General features: G+C 36.0%; 1 protein-coding gene across 2 annotated transcripts in view; it reads left to right on the forward strand.

Moving 5' to 3' along the window:
• The first annotated feature begins 350 nt into the window (after positions 1-350).
• Positions 351-18,035, forward strand: part of LOC132123975 (CYFIP-related Rac1 interactor B-like) — a 74,487-nt gene continuing 56,802 nt past the window's right edge. For both annotated transcript variants that reach the window (XM_059534679.1, XM_059534677.1), the window contains exon 1: positions 351-512. The gene's annotated coding sequence lies outside the window, so the exon portion shown is untranslated. The remainder of the gene's footprint in view (positions 513-18,035) is intronic.

The following is an 18,035-nucleotide window of genomic DNA, read 5'->3' on the forward strand; positions in this document are numbered from 1 at the left end:
TTAAAAAAAAACATTTTCTTTTTTTAAAAAAAGAAGAAGAAAAAAGATTTTATTGGACACTGTGTCGTCATTCGTTACTTTCATTAGCTGCATTTGCACAGGTTTACAGTACATAACATGGATGAGTTTATCAGTCAGGTGTGTCGCTTGTGCGCAACAGCACAAGTTGACCGGCAGGGGGCGCGCTGAATTCTTCATTACTTTCAGTTATATTATAACAAATCGTAACATTTCTAATACACACGCGACTAAATATTTAAAGTACTATACATGCTTTTCTTATTATATGATAATGCTTGGAGCTTGATTTACGGCGTTTGGTTAAAATAAATGCGAGAAGTATGACGTTTTATTAACCCGGAAATAACAGTCGGTAAGACAGCTGAGAGAGCGAGAGGCTCAGATCCACGGAGGTAACGTAGAGAGAGATCTAAAACCTTCTCCCTGGAGCTTATAGCGTACTACCTGGACTCCATAACGTTACGTGTTTTTTTATCGCTTCACAATCAAAGGTGCGTCGTCATTCCTCTCTTATTTCTTTATGCTGCATGTACTGGTCTTTAATGTGCATATTCAGAACTCTGAATGCATTAGTGCTGTAGTACAGCATGTGAGTGAGCGGTGGGCTTTCAACACGATGGCACCACTAGCCATCCGTTGTTTAAAAGGGTATAGACATGAACAGATGAAAAATGAGTGTTTGGCAGTGTTTGCATTTATGGGTGTAAAAAATGCAGCTATGTGTCATACGATGTAATGCAGTGTAACTTCTGCCATGTTTTGTGCAACATTGTTGAGACCTGCTATGATTTTACAGTTTCCATAAGCAAGAATGTTCTCATGGTCATGGAAAACTTGGAAATATCAGGCTGTTTTTGAGTTGTTATTTAAAGTCAGGGGTGACATTTAGATACACTTCTTGTAGACATACTCCGCTCTACAGGACAAAATGGAAATTCATTGCTCAGAGGTATGGAAACATAAAGTCCAGCTGATGCCTCTGCTTGGATCCTAAGTGGGTATCTAGTGTTAAAAGTCAAATGCACTAAATATCCAATAGGTGTATTTTATCTATGTACAGTTTAATAAAAGTAGGCTACTTGTAAAATATGTTCTGATTGAAAACTTCTTACATGCTAATAAATCCCTGTTTGATTATGACCATCATCATATGGTTTTTCCTAATTAAAATCATCAGTGTGAGGATGTATTCATTTATTATTAAGCAAACCAAAATAGCATTTGCAATATAATGTTAGGTTCTGCAATAATAAAATCATGCAATTTATACTTTTTTGTCTCACTTCTTTTCAAAGTATTTTCCTCCAAAAAGTCATATTAATGTGAGATTATCGAGTATTAATGTGGCATAGAGCACTGTACTGTGTGGTTTGTATATCCATAGAGCATCCCTGCACATGTCAGATCAATCATGATGAGCCCTGATGGATACAGTGTCTTTACTGTATAAACGTCCTCCTATATTAGGCTATTATTTCCAATCGTATACCTTTGGATAAACCTCTTTCAACACAATCATTCATGCACAGATACTCTTCACACTGTTCGATTAACATATTATCGCCTCTCCTTCCCTTTCCTTTTATGGTATGTAGGTGAGGCTTGAAGTCAAGCATAGCATACAGGAAGACTCTGATCTGGTGGTTTCTGACACTTTGTTGTGTGTCAGCACCGTAGCCTGTTTTAAGTCATGGCCAGATTGAGATTGGTTCTTAATGTGGAATGTTTGTATGTGTAGGTGGATTTTGCCTGATGGGACTGCATTTCATTGTAGTGCATCAGGGGGTAACTTGAATGGATGATCGTTTATTTGAATTTGATGAAAATATGGAGTGTAGTGTACTGTGTGCAGAATGGTAAAAAATGTTTAACTTGTAAAACACATTAGACTGTGGCAGGCTTTGCACACAATGCTTTGCCTGCATGTCAGGCCATGAGGGGTAAACATTGTGGCTCTGCTTGTTTAACTGACAGATGTTTGCCGTAAATAAAGGTACTTTCAATCCACTTTTGTGAGGAATCTGATGTGCAAGTAGTAGGTGTGTACAGCAATGTTTGTTTGTTTGTTTAAGAGAGGACTGCCTTAGTAAGCATTTATATTGATGGTATACAATTTTATTTAACAGTCCACAATTGAAATTAAATGTGCTTTGGATGAATTGTGACCTGAACTGTGTTGAGTGGTTGGTTTTTTAAATTAGTCAAGAGTTTATGATCATCTCTCTCATGGCTATCAGTCGTAATATTTATGTGGTGCATATTTCATCGTGTTATCTGCAGTTGGGGCAAATGTGTAATTTCCTCATAGAAAATTCATAGTTAAGAAAAGCAAATCATTAAAAAAAATCTTTTTATAATTATTATTTATTTTTTATTTTTATTTTTTATGGTAAGTTCCTAAATTTTCATTGTTAGAGACACCAAGAAATCTTTTGACAATTTCAGTTTTCTTTCCTGTGTTGACACATTTCCTATTTAAACAGGAAGTTGGATTGATAAAGCTGATCCCTTTTTAAAATGTCCAGTACTTTGTCACAGCCAAGCAAAACCAAATTAAGGTGCTTCATTTGCAATCAATTTATGGTTGAGAAAGGAATTAAATAATAAAATATAAGCTTGAAAATAACTAAATACACACTGATATAACATGATTTGCTACTTGAATTTCAGAAGCAGTTGGTTCTATAATTTATCAATTGTAGGGCTGGACCAGGATATTTGATTATTCGAATATTGGTTTGGTGGGTTGGCATATAAGCCCTGCCCGTGTGAGGCACACCGCTTTTGACTCGAGCTGTTCTGTAGTTTACTAAAAGTATATTAATTCTGAACGTTCTAGGTGTTCATATTGCACCATAATGTGACACTAAACTCCCGGGGGTCCGCAGCAACACACCTGCCACGCGTGAAGTTGATTTGATGAAGGGTTCTTGACATAAAAGTGATGTGAAGTTCGGATCATTTTACAGACTCTGACCTTTGAGTCTCGTTCAGCAAAATGAACTAATCTGTTTTTTTTTTGAGTCATTTCATTCATTTTTATCAAAATATAATTAAAATGTTATGTGTTACTTTCCTAACATGTCTACTAGTACTTCCAAAAACAGTGATCCCACTAAAAACAATACAAAGCTATAATACTATAAGAAACAGAAAATATTAATTCATTGTTTACCTGGGTCTTCAGTTTATAATTAGTTCACCTCACCTCTTATTTGACAAGTCTTCAGGTTTGAGTCGTTCCTTCATCATGTGACAGCCCCATAAGCTTTAATCTATGCTGTCTGAGCTGTAAAGAGAATTAATTAATTCATCTCACGAGTCTTCGGGACGTGACAGTTGTCAGTTGTCATGAGCCATTATGAGTGCACCTGTGGCATGTCTTAATTTAAAAAATAACAAACTTGACCACGCAAAAGACAAGAGATGTGAATGGCCTCTAATAGGTTCTATTATACCATAGAATGTATACAAACATGGACGTAGTGTCCGTGACGTCACCCATATGTTTCCGAAGAGCATTTCTGAACCTAAAAGTGGGCGGAGGTGGCAGGTGGCAATTGAACCCTGACAGTTGTCATGAAGTGCAAAATTAGCTATATATCAAAATATATATATTTTTTAACCATGCTCTAAAGTGTTTTTTTTTTTTTTTTTTTTTGCTGTAAAGTTGGGCACTTTATCATGAGGAGTCTAATGGATTGACTCCCTTCTGCAGCCAGCCTCTAGCGGCCAGTTGATGAATTACAGTTTAAGTCACTTCCGTGTGGGCTTCTCGAGAGAGAGGTGGAGGTTGCCGCTTGGTGTAGACATGGTATGTTCAGTCCCCTCCCTCCGAAGCTCAAAAAATGGTATTCGGACCAGCCCTAATGATTTGTGTAATCATGTGAAACTGAAGACTGGAGTTATGGCTGTAAAATTCAGCTTTGCCATCACCAGAATTAATTACATTTTAAAATGAAATCAGGGAAAAATTTAGTTGACTATTACTGTGTTATTGTTTTTAATATATTACTGTTTTTATTTCTGATCAAATAAGTGCAACTTCGGTGAGCAAAAGAAGGTTGTTTCACAAACAAACAAACTTTAAAATAAAACTTTTTAATGTCTGTAGTGTATCTGAGTATCCTCTAGATAGATGTCCTCAAAACCAGCAAACGTGCACCTACAGCCACTCTACACTGGTTTTGATTTCATGAAATATAGGCCACAGTATGCATCCATTGTTGTAATTATATAGAAATCAGAAACACTTTCTGCTAATCTCTTCATCCCAGTAAGAATGTTTGTTCTGGGGAAATGTTTTGTGTATTTGGAGGTTAGTGAAGGATTTGAGCTGTAAAACTTTAAACAAGAATGCAGTGTACAAATCGGTGATGGTTTCCTTAAGATAACTCCCAAGAGCTTTCATTTACTTAAAAATACTTTTTTGTTGAAGGTTGAATGATTTTTTGTGTTATGATATTAACCATTGTGTATTGTTAAGCCTCGAGCATGAGCACATGTCCTTGTGGCCTTTAATTCATTTTTTTTAACCTCAGGTGATCTCTCTGTGTACTCTGTTTTGCAGCAGCATGTAATGTTGTACTTTCTTATTGTCATGTCTTTACATGTCAACCTTTGAGCTGAGCAGTATGGGGTTTTTTTTCACTTGATTTCCACTTCAGGATTTTAACATTTCAATTGTTAAGTGTTAAATAGAGCTGAAAACATACACCACTTTGACACACATTTGGCACTTGAAACCATAAGGAAGTGAAGGAAAAAAATATTGTTCACCCCACTCTGTTTTAAGGGGGACAAACTTTGCTCAGGGTCATTATTAGGGATGTTGCGGTGACGGATTTTTTCCACCGGTTAATCGACGTGTAAAAAAAACGGTAATCCCGGTGTCACCGGGGTTGAGTGTCGGGGATTTCGGGTGGCCGAGAATGCGGTCGTGCAGACGTGCACACGTCTCAATTTACTTTCACTTTAATTAGCGGCAATTCAGTAGCATTTGTTTGAATTAATCATGGGTTAATTTATTTTATTCTTAATAAAAATACACAAAACAATAAGACACTCGCTTGTATTACACACATCTTTATTGCAAAATGAATAATGACTTAACACACCATGCAAAAATTAAACAAAAGCACTTATGAAACACCTTTAAAGTGCATTTATTAACAAAACGAACCACTGCACACATCGTGCAAGTATCAAACAAGAAATTATATAAAAAATTCACTATTCGTTAAATAAAGTGCCTGCCTTTTTCAGCAAAAAAAAAAAAAAAAACACTGCACAACCATCGAATATGAAACGAACGAACATCAAAAACTTTGTTAAATAAGGTAGCCTACCAGAATAATCACTGGACACTTAAGTGCAAAAAAAAACTAATATAAAAATTAAACTCACGTTAAGCTGTTAAAAAAAAAAGAGGTAGGCCTATTAACTGCATACACCGTACAAAAAAAATATAAATAGGCTAAATGAGAAACAATAAACGAAAAACCTTCATTTTAAATTGCAACAGTTCGCTTTGAAACCAGATCTTCCGCCATCCTTTGCCAGTTAGCTCGCCTCACTCTCCTCAAATGATAAATTAAATCGGACACCTGCTGCTTTACTGCGGCGCTCATTCCGCTTACGCTAAATTACGAAGGCACGTAGTCATTAACTGAATTAAGTGCTTTATTGCTATAGGCTAAAACTTCAACACAATGGGGACGGTCCCGGTGGTCAGGTGCTATGACCGGTAGGTGGGTTAAACACCATGTATCACCGGTAACACCGACTATCGCAACAAACCTAGTCATTATATTTGACTAATACTAAAAGTAAAATTAAAAATAAAGACAAACAATCAAGAACAAAACAAACAAACAAACACAAATTTGTGTTATTAGTTATAAACATTAAAAATATCAAAAACAAAACACTTTCTTCTGCAATCTTGTTACTTTAATCACACAAATTAGTCATGTTTAGCCTTCAAAAAATAGGGATATTAATGACATGTAGATGGGTGCAAAAAGAACATACAAAGTCCAAAAATTAAACCATTCTCTTAAAGAAATCAAATTTGATCTTATATTAAACCTTTACCCCTGGTTTTACAGACAAGGCTTCAAATGACTTAATGTAAATCTGAACTGTTTCAACCGAAAGAAACTGGCATTTTCTTAAAACATGTCATTGCTTTTGTTTTGTTTTAAGATGCACACCAGTAATGCTTTTTTATAAAGCATGCTTATAAAAATTACTAAAATGTCCGAATTGGATTATTTATGGCCTAATCCTGGTTTAGGCTAAGCCCTGTCTATGTAACCAGGCCTTAATGTCTCTGGCCTTGGTGTGTAGTCTAAGAACAATTTTCTGTCTAAGGAAGTTTTAATTATATTTCACAAAATTACACATATTTAAAAAAAATCAATTTTGACAAGCCAACAAAATCCCAGTGGACACAGTTAAGCCTTGCCCTATAGTTTCACTAAGACGTATGTTAGGTTTTGTAAGTAAAATGTGCTCCAGATGCCATTTCATGTCTTTATGGATTAAATTTTTTTAAATAATTTTTTAAAAGCGAGACCCACTAAAATGTACAAAATGAGAAATTACATTGCTATTCTGTTATTTCTTTTGTTCTGCAGCAATGAGCCAATTTCTAGCTTTCGCTTCAACTGTCACTTTGACACTCTACATATATTGTGCCCCCACTGCGTCCCCTCCCTCTTGTTTCCATGGTGAGGATGGCTGAACATGGTAACCAGCACAGATGACTTGGCAACATTTGGGAAGGAAACCCAACAATATCCATCTGTTGCCTTTAACATGCCAGTCTTCAGTGCAGCAGAAGAGTTATACTATAGTACTCTCTGCCCTCCGTCAGAAAGCATGAGGGGCATGTTTTTAAATAAAGCTGAATAAGCAGCATAGGTGGCTAATTCTAGTAAAGTCATACTGTTGCTAAGTGAGAATTTGGTTGGTTTTGGTGATGTCTGAGGTGAGTGTTCACAGGGCTAAAAGAGGATATGAGTCGAGCATGTTTTCGCTTCATTAGTCAGCTCATGACTCTTCATGCTTGAGATTTGAGGGCTGAGGGCTGATTTTAGATGGTCCACCCCAGGGCTCCACATTTCCCTTTCTGTCCAAAAGAAAAGGTTTACTAATCTGTGGTTAGCCATAATCTTAGATTTGGCCATTTCTGTGTGGGTTTGTAGAAGTATGTTTCATCAAATAATTCTAGCTCGTAATGTTTTGTGTAGTGTATACACAAATTAAATGTTCAAGTAAAATATTAAACATACTGTAAAACCATAAAATGAAAGTGTCTGATTATAAATAGCAGTTTTAACTGTCTGGATATGGTCTGCAGTGCCTTTAAACATTAATCTTAAAGTTAAGATACCTCTGTTAGCTGCTATTTAATATATATATATATATATATAACGCAAACTCAAGATATTTTCATGTTTTGTTGTTCTATGACATAAAACACATCCATATAATAGCCCACTTGTGAATTTTAAGCATTTACATAAAAAAGTGGCTGCTAATAAAATGCCAAATGGAACTTAGATATGTTTATCACACCGAACAGGAAAATTCCTGTTGTCTTTTTACTTGTGCTCTTTAAATATACTTTTATTAACTCAGACTCTCCAACTTGATTTTGATTTAAGGAAGTGACTGGTGGTGACATTGACGTCATGTAGTCATGGTGTTGTTTATTTATAGCCTAACATTTTACTTCTGGTGATTGTATTAAAGCTTTAATATATATAGATATATATAATTTTTTTTTTTTTTAAGATTATCCTGATAGTCCTGATAATGAACAAAATGTGTAAGAATCATAAACTTTTGTTAGTCACAGATCTTATTTTCTCCAATAATCCAAATTATATATATATATATATATATATATATATATATATTTATATATATATATATTTATATATATATAGTGGGCGATATAGCCTCAAAATTATATTTCAAGAATAATTGCTATAAAGATATTTATGACGATATAGATAAACAAACAAACAAGGAACAATGTTTTATTGGTGATTGCAACTGGCAGGCAGCAGCATTAATTGATGGCCATCCTTTTCCAATGAGCTTCTGTCTAATTTGAAGTAGTGTTGTCAAAAGACCCGGTACTTCGGTACCAAGTCGGTACTAAAATTTTTTAAATGTGACGGTACCAGGTTTCTTTAAGTACCGGTAGTACCGAGGTCCCGTTCAAACCCGGTTCAGCGCTATGATTTCCGCGAAGCAGAAAACGAGGATGGAATATCAAAATCCAGTCATGAAAATGAAACTTACATTTTAATATAGACAGTCATGGAATTTGTCAAAGTTAGCATAAATTAATCAAATCAAATCTCCATATGGACTAGTATCTGTAAATGTTAAGCCGCAAAAGTTGTTTGAAATATGAATCCGTGTTCTGCGCGTCTCTGTTTGAATTAATGAATGGCAGAGATGTGCGGGTTTGTTTACTACATAGACTGAAGCTCATGACGCTTGCTTTAATTTCAGCATCTGAGCTTCAGAGTTCTCTCTCCATCAAGCGATCTGAACTTTTCAGTTCATCTCAATGGACGCACAGCGCACCTGTATTTGATGCTCTGTAAAGTCTTTGTGAAGGCGCACGACTCACCGTCGCTTTACTGATAGCGCTGTTTCTCACACATGCAAAGAGAGAGAGAGCGAGAGTCTTACCACGCTGAATCGACACGCTACATGTAAACTATTCTTTGTTGTCTTCTCCTGTCAAAATAATGGAGTTCATTTAGAATTATTCATATTCATTTTCAAACAAGCAAAGACATACCGGTTTCTCCGGTAGTGGGCGGAGCTAATGCACAAATGGCAATTTCATTGGCTGGCGCTGATCTCTTACCGTCCCTGTTTTGATTTCAGCAAATCAGTTTGACCGAACGCAGACAACGTGATTAATATTCATGAACCCAGCAGCTCATCAATTCATAGTTTATTGTATATACATTAGTATGATAGTAGAATTAGTAGTAGTATTATCTTTTAATAATAATTAATATGATCGATTACTATTTTTTTTACAGAAACCCTCAATGACCAAAAATATCTTAAGCATCACCACCAGTCTTAAGTTCAGTTAAAATGACAAATATGCATTCATTAGGCCTAAAAGTTAATTTTTACATAAAGGCATTGTGCTAGGAATATTACTATTATTTAGTAAAATGTATATGATACTGCTACTACTGTTGAAAAAATTTATAAAACTTTATTTTTTAAAGAAATTAATCACAATATTTCTTCCATGTTTTAATTTTAATAGCAAATCCCCTTTATTTACAAAAAATAAAATGTTTAAATTTCATAAATTAAAAGACAAATTAAATTTGGGTGAAACTTGTTTACTGTTTTTCATAATTATATAACTTGTAGAAAAACTTTAAACACAATTGTAAATAAGTATAAAGAATGGCATTGGTTTTATTTTTAGTGCTAAAAAGTTATTTTTTTTAAATTAGCATATTTTTGTGTTTTGCTTTGGTACCGAAATTGGTACCGAGAACCGTGGATTTTCACTGGTATCGGTACCGAATACTGAAATTTTGGTACCGTGACAACACTAATTTGAAGTGTACCGATCAGTGTACAGTAATGTTAATTTCTTCAGCTATTTTTAATTTAGACTTAGTCTTGTGTCAAATGTCCTTCTCAGTTTTAGTCATATTTAGTCATTCACATATCTTTTTTTGTTAGTCAAGTTTTCGTCGACTAAAAGTCTTTTAATTTTAGTCTAGTTTTAGTCAAATTATTTTTTTAAAATAACAGATTATTACTGATAAACATTTCCGTAAAAAAAGTTTCACATATTTCAAACATTGGTTAAATGTCATAATTACCTGACAAAATAAACTTGTTGAATGATTTTTGTTTAATGCAAATGTTAAACGAGTCTGGTTTTCAATTTCTGATTTAGGAGACACATTCACAAATGATTAACCTGATCACATTTTTTTACTTTATTGATACTGCTTTTAATCGTAATGCAAAGACCGGTCATCGGGACATTAGCTGTCATGTACAATAAAAGAGCCTGCGCAGTGACAGGAAATATAATTGAACACAAAAAGCACAGGACAGGTTAGATTATGATTATGATGAAGCAATGTTATTAATAAAGGAGCAAGAAATATCTGCCTGAGGTGAAGAGTGTACCAATAAACGGAAGCTAATTCTATGACACATCCTATGATAAATCAGATAACTGAGATACATAAAAAAATGACAAATATCGGCCCGATATTTCTATTTTTATTGTTATTCTATCATTATTGTTATTATTTTATTACTGATGTTATAATAATGCAGCCGAGCTTTTTTTTCCGTCATATTTGTGGGCATAATTCAATTCACATGGCTTCGAAAACGCGCAGGCGGTTTATGGAAAATCAAACTTAACTTAAAAATAAAACTTAATTACAACTATTACACTTAATAACATAGATGAAAATATAGCACAAATCTGCCATACATTTATAATGAGAACATTATAGGAATCTATAGTAAAATCTGTCCTTGCCCATCTTTCAGCGCGCTGTCATGAAAGGGAGCTCGCGCGCGAAGAAACTGAATAATCAAATGTACATACATATGCATCACATAGTCTTTACTGTATAAATTAAATATAGATCAATTCTTGTTAAAACTACAAAGTAATTCAGTAAAGAGCAGTAAGTGGTTTTCTCCTATTTAATTTCTTGGATTAAGGACACTGACAGCAGGTAGTAAATTAGGCACGGTCACTTTAAGAGATAATACATCCAATATGATACACACTAGAGGTCGACCGATATATTGATCAGCCAATATATCGGGCCGATATTTGTCATTTTTTAATATATAGGCATCGGCCGATATCCGTGTTTAGTAGCGCCGATTTAAAGTCAGGCACATTGGTGGGCAGCCCCGTGTTATTGGTGCGATGGAAAGGGCTGCTGCGCATGTGAAGGACCCCAAGCCAAAACTTTTGGAAGATTCAACAACAGTCCATGGGAGATAAAGGTAGTCAGAGAATCTCACTCTGTAAATGGGGTGGAGAAGTTGTCAGCTCTTACAAACACTGCAGCATGATTGAAGGCTCCGTTACTCCGCCCTGCTCACAGACAGCACCGCGCTCGGAGAGACAGCTGTCCTGGACCTGCCCAGAACGGTGAATGACATTTGTTCAGAAGCATGGTTTGATGCAGACAATAGCCAGGTTTCCATCCAACTCATTTGCATTTAGGGATGTCAATATTCGATCGACGTTTAAATTAACGATCAATTAATAACCTTAATACTGCAAAATGCGTCTGCAGCGGTATTATTATTATTATGTGCAAATCCACTTGGAAAAAAAGCTTTCTCACCCGAATTAAAGGGGTTTTAGTCTGAATAAAATGCTAGTAGCAGGACTGTAAAATGAATAGATGTGATTATGATCATTTGATAAAATGAAGAGAGTGCGCCATACGTTTTAGATCATGTTACTTTGTTGACTGTTTCCCGTCAAGGAGACCGCTGAATGCGTCTCTTTAAATGGTTTCGTGGTGCTCGTTGTTGTATTTTAAAACGCAATTGCAATGTTTTCAAATGACACTATAGTATCAAAAATAAAATGATCCCAAACGTAACTGTGGCGCTTGTGGCGCTTGTGGCTGTGATGCACAGTCAGTGAACCACTTTTTCACATCAAACATTTTATGCAAGTATTATGACCAGTACTTTTTTAGTTTGATCCTGTTCTGCAAAATATTCGATTTAGAATTTTTGCGTTCCGCTAGGCCTATTTGTTTTAAAAAATCCTGCATTTACAGAGCGTTAGATCGAGACCCATGAGTGCGTGCATACGAGGACAGGCGAGCGCGGGTTTGACTAGATGTATTTGGAGGTTATTGCTCACGTCTCGTTCTGCACATATCCAAATGTTTCCACATTCGCAATGTATCTGAATGTTAAACTATAATTTTTTTTAGTTTTGCAAGGAGCAAAAACGTCCTTGGCATAACAGCAGAGTGGACCGGTATACTAAGGTCTATTTAAACTGACCAGTGTAACCTTGTATATGTTTGGTTGACTGTACTTTATTTTAATAATGAACAGACTGCGATGTAAGTTTGAAATTAGAATGCACTTTAGATGTTCTGTGTCATTTATACCAAACACAAATGTTGCTGGTTGCTAGTGTGTTTGCAGCACTACTATTTTTTTTAAATATATTTTATTTTTTGTATTTTTCAGTTTAATTGATTTTTATTTATAACATTTTATTTATTTTATTTAAATGTATATTTAAGTTTACATTTATGTTCCAACAAACTTGAAAAATTCTGCTTGATAAATGCTCTAAAACTTTTTTGTAAATGATTGACTTCTGTCTGTGCTCAATAAATGATGATAAGTTTAGAAATGTTGTGCATCCACTTATTAATAGTGTGACATTTTAGCATGCAAATGAAGGGGAAAACTTCAAGATATCGGCCCTAAAAATCGGCAGCACATATCGGACATCAGCTGACCCTGAACTCTAAACATCGGCATCGGCTATAGAAAAACCCATATCGATCGATCTCTAATACACACTCCATTTCTTTCGCAACTGTTTGCATTAACTTTAGATAAATTCGGCATGGCATGGAGGTGATCGGTTTGTGGCACTGCTGAGGTGGCATGGAAACCCAGGTTTCTTTGACAGTGGCCTTCAGCTCATCTGTTTGGTCTCTTGATTCTCATTTTCCTCTTGACCATACCCCATAGATTCTATCTGGGGTTCAGGTCTGGTGAGTTTGCTGGCCAGTCAAGCACACCAACACCATGGTTATTTAACCAACTTTTTGTGCTTTTGGCAGTTTGGGCAGGTGCCAAATCCAACTGTACAATGAAATCAGCATCTTCAAAAAGCTGGTCAGCAGAAGGAAGCATGAAGTGTTCCAAAATTTCTTGGTAAACGGGTGCAGTGACTTTGGTTTTCAGAAAATACAGTGGACCAACACCAGCAGATGATATTGCACCCCAAATCATCACAGACTGTGTAAGCTTAACACTGGACTGGACTTCATGTAACTTGGGCTATGAGCTTCTCCACCCTTCCTCCAGCCTCCTTGGTTTCCAAACCAAAGACCTTGGTTTCCAAATGAAATACAAAACTTGCTCTCATCTGAAAAGAGTTTGGACTTTGGACAACTGGGCAACAGTCCAGTTCTTCTTCTCCTTAGCCCAGGTAAGACGCCTCTGACGTTGTCTGTGGTTCAGCAAATTCCTTGACATGTCTTTGTGTGGTGGCCCTTGATGCCTTGACCCCAGCCTCAGTCTATTTCTTGTGAAGTTCACTCAAATTCTTGAATAAATTTTGCTTGACAATCCTCATAAGGCTGTGGTACTCTCAGTTTGTTGTGCATCTTTTTCTTCCACACTTTTTCCTTCCACTCAACTTAATTGTTAGCTTGCATGGATACAGCACTCTGTGAACAGCCAGCTTCTTTGGCAATTAATGTTTGTGGCTTACGCAAACAACCTTGTGAAGGGTTTCAATGATTGTCTTCTAGACAACTGTCAGATCAGCAGTCTTCCCCATGATTGTGTAGCCTTGTGAACCAAACTGAGAGACCATTTTGAAGGCTCAGGAAACCTTTGCAGGTGTTTTGAGTTGATTAGCTGATTGGCATGTCACTATATTCTAATTTGTTGAGATAGTGAATTGGTGGGTTTTTGTTAAATGTGAGCCAAAATCATCACAATTAAAATAACTAAAGACTTAAACTACTCCAATCTGTGTGCACTATATTTAATACACAAGTTTCACAATTTGAGTTAAATTACTGAAATAAATGAACTTTTCCACGACATTCTAATTTATTGAGATGCATTTATGTATGTATGTATACATATCTTTTCTCTATTAAACAAAATACATTTCAAAGATTGTGAAAACTAGATAAAATATATATTCCTAAATAAAACGATTAGCCTACCCCTTCTAGTGTACCTGTCATTCCGTCAGAGCAGTTGCGACTTCATTTGTCCATTAAAAACCCAAACTTAACGTCTAAATCGGTGATCTTCGTAAAATGCAATCTACTATTTCTAAACTGGGTTGTGCTTTGATAATAAAACAGAAAAAATTGAAAAGAGTTGAAAAACCCTGTTCCCTAGGTGGCTTTCTGTGTTAGCAGGCCGTGGACAAGCAAAGTATACTTTGGGCTTTGGGTGGGTGGGGTCAAATACACACAAAAATATGTAAAAAAAAAAAAAAAAAGAAAAAAGAAAAAAAAGGAAAACTTGTTCTGTCAAAATCACAGTAGTGAGTCAGGAGTTGGAATTGCAAGTATAGAAAATGATCAGGATAGAGTATTTTAGCATCTATTTAGCAAAGCATTTACGTAGTTATTTAGATTATTTAGTGTAGCCTATGTAGCACAGTTGTTAGTATTGTTAGAAGCATAGTTAGTTAGTAGCATAGTATTGCATCAGTTAGGATAGCTTCAAGTTAGCTTAGATTTATTTACAGTGGTCAGGATGCTACGTAGGTGTAGTGTCGCTGATTGCATAGTTTTCCAGCAGACTTGAAAATTAGGCACCAGTGGTTGCATGCACTTGGCCTGGAAGGTCGCGAGTTCCCGCCTAGAGCTGGAGTGTGCAAACTGCATTTTACGCGGGATTGCTTCTCCAACGCAATGGAGGTGGAAATGGGCTTCTCCACACAGCTCGCGCTGAAAAGCCCCCATTCTCTCTTGCGCGACTGCTTCGCTAGCATCGTCTGGTGCCGATCGTGATGCGGGAGTTAAGACAGCAGTTTGAGCCAGCGGTTCGAATTGATATTCAATTCAATTCAATTCAAGTTTATTTGTATAGCGCTTTTTACAATACAAATCGTTACAAAGCAACTTTACAGAAAATTATGTTTCTACAATATTTAGTAGTAGCTAGTTGTGCATGTTTGACAGGATTTTAGAAAAATAAAAATAATAATAATACAAGACGTAGTCAGCTAGATGATGAACTATCAATATTATTAATTAATAGTAATTATATGATGCAGTCACACATGTAGCAATAATTGTTAGTTCTGTTTGTTGATTCAAGGTTAGGATCATCTGGGGTCCTCTGAGGGTCAGCATCATCTCTTCTCAGGTGTTCTGGATCCAGACTGGAGCTTGTGTAAATCCTAGTTACCACGGGATGTAAATCCCGTGGCAAAACATAGAAACAAGATAGAGACATCATTAGCATAGCTGCTGATCCAACAAAGTAAAATTAGTTTAACCCAAGCTAAAGAATAAAAATGCAGATGCAACTACACTCACAATTTAAGAGATACATTATTCGAATGCTTGGCGAAAGAGATGCGTTTTTAATCTAGATTTAAACAGAGAGAGTGTGTCTGAACCCCGAACATTATCAGGAAGGCTATTCCAGAGTTTGGGAGCCAAATGTGAAAAAGCTCTACCTCCTTTAGTGGACTTTGCTATCCTAGGAACTACCAAAAGTCCAGCGTTTTGTGACCTTAGGGTGCGTGATGGGTTGTAGCGTGGTAGAAGGCTAGTTAGGTACGCAGGAGCTAAACCATTTAGGGCCTTATAGGTAAGTAATGATAATTTGTAACAGATACGGAACTTAATAGGTAGCCAGTGCAGAGACTGTAAAATTGGGGTAATATGATCATATTTTCTTGACCTGGTAAGGACTCTAGCTGCTGCATTTTGGACTACCTGTAGCTTGTTTATTGACGAAGCAGGACAACCACCTAGAAGTGCATTACAATAGTCCAGTCTAGAGGTCATGAATGCATGAACTAGCTTTTCTGCATCAGAAACAGATAACATGTTTCGTAGCTTGGCAATGTTTCTAAGATGGAAGAATGCAGTTTTTGTAACATTGGAAATATGATTTTCAAAAGACAAATTGCTGTCTAATATAACACCCAGATTTCTGACTGTAGAGGAAGTAACAGTACATCCGTCTAGTTGCAGATTGTAATCTACAAGATTCTGTGTGGTGTTTTTTGGTCCAATAATTAATATCTCTGTCTTATCCGAATTTAATTGGAGAAAATTATTTGTCATCCAATCTTTTACATTTTTAACACACTCTGTTAGCTTAGATAATTGGGAAGTTTCATCTGGTCTCGTTGAAATATATAGCTGAGTATCATCAGCATAACAGTGGAAGCTTATTCCGTATTTTCTAATAATATTACCAAGGGGCAACATGTATATTGAAAATAGAAGGGGACCTAGGACGGATCCTTGTGGCACTCCATATTTTACTGATGATAAATGAGATGACACCCCATTTAAGTAAACAAAATGGTAGCGATCGGACAGGTAGGATCTAAACCATCTTAGAGCCTGCCCTTGAATACCTGTATAGTTTTGTAATCGATCTATGAGTATGTCATGATCTATGGTGTCGAACGCAGCACTAAGATCAAGTAAGACTAGAAATGAGATGCAGCCTTGATCTGACGCAAGAAGCAGGTCATTTGTAATTTTAACAAGTGCAGTTTCTGTGCTATGGTGGGGCCTAAAACCTGACTGAAATTCTTCATACAGATCATTTTTATGCAGGAAGGTGCTCAATTGAGCAGACACAACTTTTTCTAAAATTTTAGACATAAATGGAAGATTTGAAATAGGCCTATAATTTGCCAGTACACTAGGATCTAGTTTTGGTTTCTTAATAAGAGGCTTGATAACCGCCAGCTTGAATGGTTTTGGGACGTGACCTAAAGATAACGACGAGTTAATGATATTGAGAAGCGGTTCTTCGGCTACAGGTAACAGCTCTTTTAGTAATTTAGTGGGTACAGGATCTAATAAACATGTTGTTGGTTTAGATACAGTGATAAGTTTATTTAGCTCTTCCTGTCCTATATTTGTAAAGCACTGCAGTTTATCTTTGGGTGCGATGGATGAAACTGAAGTGTTAGACGCTGTAGAATCTACATTCGCTATTGTATTTCTAATGTTATCTATTTTATCAGTGAAGAAATTCATAAAGTCATTACTATTTAACGTTGGTGGAATATTTGAATCAGGTGGCGTCTGGTAATTTGTTAATTTAGCCACTGTGCTAAATAAAAACCTTGGATTGTTTTGGTTATTTTCAATGAGTTTGTGGATATGCTCTGCCCTAGCAGTTTTTAGAGCCTGTCTATAGCTGGACATACTGTTTTTCCATGCAATTTTAAAAACTTCCAAGTTAGTTTTTCTCCATTTGCGTTCAAGACTACGAGTTACTTTCTTGAGAGAGTGAGTATTACTGTTATACCATGGCACAGTACGTTTTTCTCTAACCTTTTTCAATTTGATGGGGGCAACAGCTTCTAATGTATTAGAGAAAATAGTGCCCATGTTGTCAGTAATTTCGTCTAATTCATGTGTATTTTTGGGTACAAATAGCAGTTGAGATAGATCAGGCAGGTTATTTGCGAATCTGTCTTTGGTGGCTGGAACAATAGTTCTGCCCAGACGGTAACGCTGAGACATATAGTTAATATCAGTTATACGCAGCATGCACGATACAAGGAAATGGTCTGTAATATCATCACATTGGGGTACAATATCTATAGCAGTAAGATCGATTCCATGCGATATAATTAGATCTAGTGTATGATTAAAACGATGAGTGGGCCCGGTGACATTTTGCTTGACTCCAAAGGAGTTTATTAGGTCAGTAAACGCAAGTCCTAATGTATAATTTGCATTATCAACGTGAATATTAAAATCTCCCATGATTAGCGCCTTATCAACTGTAACTAGAAGGTCTGAGAGGAAATCTGCAAATTCTTTTAGGAATTCTGTATACGGCCCTGGTGGTCTATACACAGTAGCCAGAGCAAGAGATACATTAGATTTCTTTTGCATGTCTGACAGTGTAACATTTAGCAGAAGTATTTCAAAAGAGTTAAACCTGTATCCTGTTTTCTGGGTAACATTGAGAATATCACTATATATTGTTGCAACACCTCCTCCACGACCAGT

The sequence above is a fragment of the Carassius carassius genome, chromosome 42, assembly GCF_963082965.1.
Source record: "Carassius carassius chromosome 42, fCarCar2.1, whole genome shotgun sequence".
Taxonomy (NCBI): domain Eukaryota; kingdom Metazoa; phylum Chordata; class Actinopteri; order Cypriniformes; family Cyprinidae; genus Carassius; species Carassius carassius.